General features: G+C 47.2%; 1 pseudogene; it reads right to left on the bottom strand.

Annotated features, from left to right (window-relative positions):
- Positions 1-1,227: 1,227 nt before the first annotated feature.
- Positions 1,228-5,657, bottom strand: LOC144122979 (uncharacterized; annotated as a pseudogene).
- Positions 5,658-6,001: the final 344 nt, after the last annotated feature.

Here is a 6,001-nt window from a genome sequence, read left to right as displayed (position 1 = left end):
GGCTGTCCAATCTGCTGCTTTCGTGGGTATTTATCTTTTTGCGTGTAAGCGAACCTTGAGAGTGTTCACCAGTGCCCCCCTCGTCCATAGCGGTGGACGTAGCACGCCCTGTAATACCGCAAGTGTGACGTAGAACGTCATCTAATGGTGAGGGCAGAAACTGTGCGAGAGCCCTCTTTATGCTACCTATGGCATCAAGACTGCCAGAACCGAGACCCCCGTTAAGCTATTAGCAGACAAACAAATTAAATGAGGGGCTCGTTTGACAAACATATAAAGGAAACCAACGGTCACCGAAAACCCAGGTGCATAGGTGAACATAAACATGAACAAAAACATAAATACCCACGAAAGCAGCAGATAGGACTGCCGTCACCGTAGCTCAGTTGGTAAGAGCACCGGACGCGATATTCGGAGGTCGTGGGTTCGGATCCCACCGGCGGCCTGGTTGTTTTTATGCGAAGCATACTAGGGACACTACTTAGCTCAACCATAGCCCAGCCTGGCGCGGCCGCGACCACCACTCCTGCTCCTCCCGCTAGGGGCGCTGCAACCGAGCACGTGGTCTGACGTCACGACAGCTGAGGAGAGACGGGGCTCAACTCGCGCGGTCGCCGCGCGGCTACAGTGCCTAGAATATACTGGCTAGAGTGCCGACCGTGGCCTTCCTGGTGGCACCGCGAGCGATGAATGCCGACGGCCGCCGCATGGAGCGCTGCAAGTCGGAAGGGTGCCGCCGAGCCGCAACGCTCTCGCAACATCGGCAAGATGACTAGTGCATTTTTGCTTTCGTTCAGCTGTAATCGACCAAAGCTGTCATGGAGGCAGCTGACTATAGGCTTCAGGGTTTGTTTTGAGTCTCTGTCGAGGAGCTGCACATTTAGCACTTGTCGCTTGCGCAAAAGCTGCTGTGAAATTCAGCACAACTTCGTGTTTCGAAACACGAAACTTGTGCTGTAGATAGACATCTTTTATATAAATATGAAGTACTTTTTCGGTAACATTTTCTCTAATAAAGTAGACGAAACGCTTCGGTTAATTTTATTGGATTATATTTAGGTGTTCTCGCTGTGTACGTACTACATTTGCGAACGAGTAAACACATGCAATGTGAATAACGCAGGCAACACAGTCGTGCAACACTCATTTTTATTCGCGTGCAATATCAATCGCGGACATGTTACAGAAGTACAGCAAGCAGGGCCCATATGCTGACATGAGAAGCATTTATTGGCAGCGACGCTGTTTTAGAAACATATGCCGCTGCCTTTGCGCTTCCCTCTCTTTGTTGAGGCCCTTGACAAAAAAACTAAACCTTAAGAGAACATAAAACTTTACAACGGTAGATAAAACTGCCTTTTCATGCTCTGAGCAGCCAAGTTGAGGAAAAGACAGTGTCTGTAGCTGACTCGAAAATTCAACTAAACTAATTTCATGGAGCTTGTTTTTACTAAAAAAACACAGTAAAAGCATCTCCCATGGCCTTTACAGTAGTTGACAAGCTCTGGCTGGTGTACACTAGGCCCCCATTGTCAAAATGGCTAGTAAAGTACGAAGCGGCGTCGGCACTTGCTTCAGCTTTGCTTACACATAGGCAGCCTGCACACTGTGGACAACAGTTCTTAGCAATGATCTTTCTTGCCACGTAGCCTGTAGTGTAGTAGATCAAAACACTGTGGCTCTTCTTCTCTATGCACGATGCATGGTCACTGCTAGACACGACAACTTGAACTACATCTTCAGCTTCACTGACGTTTCCGTGGTCAAGAAGGTCATCTATTTTGTCTGAAAGGAACTTACTCGTAGTTTCACACACCTCCTTTGGGCTCAGCAGTGCTTTGATTACGTCTGGGATGCAGTTCACTCCTCTAGGTGGCTTTGCCAGGTTGTAGAATGCGAGTAAATTCACAGCCATCAGAAACTGTGGCACTGTCGGATGGTCGTTACAGCCAGACGACTGTCTAATTATACCAAAAAGGTTTTCAAGCGTATCCTGGCTTAATCTGGATGTTAAAAGATACTTAAAACCTACAGTCGACGTCAGGTAGGACAACAAGCCAAGTGTACTCTTGATGGTAACCCTTAGCCCAGCAGACGTGCTTTCTGTAAGAAAACCACCACCAGCTGGTTTTGCAGTTTGCTCCCATTCCTGCAGATACTCTAGGAAGCCTTTCAGAAATTGCACATTTGGACTGTCAGGCTTGAGTGCCTTCTCGCTTGTTCGCGATGTCATAACACGAATCAGGCGATTCATTTCTTTTACGAAATCTACTGTCGGCTGCACGGTCCTATGTCAGGCTTCAATGTGTTCTCTATAAATGAAAAGTCCTTTGATGACCTGGTCGCTGAAGAGCTGAAATTCGATGTCCACTTTCATTTTTTCACAGCAGGTTGGCTTAAGGTGTGCATTTGTCAGGCTTGGCATAACATTCAGTGTAACATTTTCTCGATCCGCTTCGAAGGCTGCTAGTACAATACCAATGTGAAAATGCCCAGCTGGTGTCAGGTATCCTTTTCCAACAAACCCATTTCTCACATTCTTCAAAAGGTGTGGAAAATCTGACAAAAAATAGAGCTACCTTTTAGGATCCACTGGGTGTTTGGTGCTGCTCCGAACGTGGCTTGGAGAACCTTTGAAAAAAAAAACAACTTGCGATCAGTTTCTTCATCACAATATTTAAACATTAGAAACATGAAATCTGCACTAGCACCACGCACACTCTAAACAATCTCGCATTTTGCGTGAAATTACAGCCTTACCCTGTATTCCAAACAGCCGCCACATGCTCCTATTCCAGCTGGCGCCGTCGCATGTTATGCAATCCACGAACAGACCAGCCTTTTCCGCAAGGACTGTGGTTTCCAAAATGATTTTCGCCAGTGTTGGGGCCTTCACATTGCCCTTTGAGGCAAAAACACCGAGGATTTGCGTCCATTTTCCTGCGGAAAGGTAATCTCTCACAAATGTATGTGCGTTTTACGTATAAAGTTGCGAACTGTAACCAAGAGAAAAAAAAGTTTACCAGTAAATGGCTGAAACAGCGCAATCATCCATGGTCTGCCAGCACATCCTTCTGGTCAGCAGGTGTATGACCTCCAAGGTCAACAAAGCCTTCAATATCACCTGAATTGTAAAAAAAAGCACAGGAAAAACACCTTGTTTTATGCGCAGACATCTCTCAACACAGATCAGAATATGGCAAAGGTGCTAAACCAGCATAAAAAGAAACACGTGCTAAAAGACTTGACGATCGAATATTACCAGAGCACTGCACGGCTCGAGCAACGTTGTAGTGCTTAGCAGAACATCGTATTTTTCTCATACTGTAAAAGCTCGCTGATTCGTGCTTCAATGGACCGGAAAAAATGTTCGCATAGTCTGAAATTAAGTTCGAACTATCGAATGACCCCGAAAAAAAAACGGACAAGAACCGCTTGTATCGCGGTAAATTTATTTGGTGAAAGACTTGGCAGTAGTTGCTTGTTATTTTAATGAGAATGGCGCAACATTCACTATTTTTAGCGGTGGAGCTCTGCCGCTAGTGCATCGCACGCCGCAAGCGCGGAAGATTCACGGGCGATGAATACGGCATTGCTCAGCAGCTCCGAATCGGCAAGAAAAAAATGTGGATAGGGAAGATTAGCGAAACAGCCAACCAACGCTATAAACGGCGCGTAGCTGGGTTTGGCTGGCTGGCTAGCGCAGTTGGGCGTACGTTTCAGAAAAGCAAAATCGAAACTATCAGTGTGTCCGCTCTTGTAGATGAGGCCGTCCGTCCGCCATCACGCCTGCCGTTCAGCGCAAGTCAGAAGTGCGCGAGTGATTCTGCAGCACAGAATTCAGCTTTGAGGGGGGCTATTTGGACGACCGCTTGCCGAACCGATACCTGTATGTACACAACCTCCTTTGGGAGCCCGTTCGAATTAACCGGTGCGATACCCGTAGCTTCCGAAACAGCGAGCGTGCAACGCCATAGACTTGCATAGCGTTGGCCGGGACCGCGCAGGCAGTTCGAATTATGCGGATTTTCGCATTGCGGGGTTTGAATCAAAGAGCTTTTACCGTATACACAGAATGGTCCAAGAATTCATTGCAGCTATACTCACCAGCTGATTTCACATTTAGGTGCTCCGAAAGCTTTATTTCGTCAATGACGAGGCCACCGTGACGACTTTAAGCATCCATGGTCTTTGTTTTTTCATTTAGGGCATCGAAGACCTTTGTACTGAGGCCAAAGCCACCCTTGAAGCACTGTAGGTACTTTTTCAGGCAAGTTCACCCTGGCAGAACCATAATAGACTGTCTGCGGAGATGTTCATACAACTTCGGGCTTCGCATCCTCATCAGCATAGATTCTAATATCCACTCATCATCGTATCACATTCCCTTGTGTGATTTTCGCCTTGCAGCAAGGAAACAACTCTTTACAACCAGCTTCTGCTTTGAGTGAAGAGATTTAATTTTGCTGTTAAATGTCTCTTCACTAAGAGCCTCATTTCGCTCTTTCATGTGAGCCACCTGTATCCTTGCATTTGCCAATCTTATCTTGGTTCTTGACAGGCTTCGAGAGATGTTCCTGCACTGTTTCTTTTCATCAGATTTTCTGGCAATTTCACTTGTGCTTTGCTTTTTTTCTGCACGTTTGGTTTTGAGCCAGAATCCTTTGGTACTTGCAGAAAGCGCAGGGTTCACCTTCAGACCTCACAGATAATGAACACTTCTCAGAAAAAATCATGCCTTTGTAGGAGGTGTGCTTTCCTGAGGCCGGCTTTATGCCGCATCCATCACAAAGATTTGTCAAGGCAACTTCCTTGATCAAAGTTTCGGCCTCTTCGCAAGTTGTGACGACGTGTTTTGACTTTTCCCTTCCCCTGAGGTAAACCGTGGCTACCACGAATTGTCCATCAAGTAATCGCTTTGCAAATGCTACCATCTTTTCAATGAAGAGGTTAGCGAAGTTATTTTTTTCAGCCTCACAATAGGCGTACGCTAATGAATCGACTGTCACGGATGGCACTTTCATCCATGTCACTGGAATAGCGACGTTGGAGAATGGATGGAGACGATCGTTGGTTGTTCGTGGTCGTTCGTCACCAGCATTTTGCGCTTCGCCAGCGCTTCCTTCTGCAGAAACACAGCGTGGGGTGGTGCACTTTTCAGTTACTGCAGCTCCGCTGTTGGTGTTAGATGCTTCCATGCTCACCGATTCAGCATTATCAATGCCTGAGCACAACTCGGAGGCTTCCGACGCAGCACGCCTGTGACGCTTTGCTGGAGGCTCTTGCTGGCACAGATTTCTAGTTTTTCTTTTAGCTGACACTTTAGGCAGAATGTGTTCCGGGTAATGGGTGAATATCGAAAGCACGGCGTCGGGTTTCAGGCGCGGTTTATCGCGGGGAAGCTCGCTGTTAACACCATTTACGCTGACACTGAATGTGCGCTCGATACAACTGCTCTCAAAATGTTTCTCGCAAACCACATCAACTGGCGTCAGCCTTCTGTCCTCTCTTTTGATGTTTCTTTCCCATTCTGCAAGCCGCGTAGCATCAAATGGTGCAGTAAACATGGAAACACGTTCCTTGTTCGAGCGGTAACCGCTTTTACACATTGGCACAAAGCAAGTCTTCCCTTTGCACTGTCGCTTTGGCTTTGACATCTTTTTGTGCAGTCACATGTAGCTCGTTTTGTGGTGGACACGGGAAAAAAACAATCGAGAGCTCAGTGCATGATTTGACTACACGGTGAAAGCACGCAGAACGGATACACGCACGCACAGAACGCGCGCCCAAAACCGACCAAATCACCACAGAACTGCTCGGAGGAGCGGATGCGTCGACTTTCATGTGCTGATTCCTCGGTCTAGTAGCAACTGCATGTTCCCCTCGATGATGGCTTCAGTGTTTATGGCTTTCGTGGCGCCTACGGTCACGATAACGCTTGAACGGGGTGGGACGCTCACTTCTTCCTCCAGGACACTTAGGGCAACGTGATTTTCCCGAG

This window comes from Amblyomma americanum, chromosome 3, assembly GCF_052857255.1.
Source record: "Amblyomma americanum isolate KBUSLIRL-KWMA chromosome 3, ASM5285725v1, whole genome shotgun sequence".
Lineage (NCBI taxonomy): Eukaryota > Metazoa > Arthropoda > Arachnida > Ixodida > Ixodidae > Amblyomma > Amblyomma americanum.
This window is presented reverse-complemented; position numbering and strand designations above follow the sequence as displayed.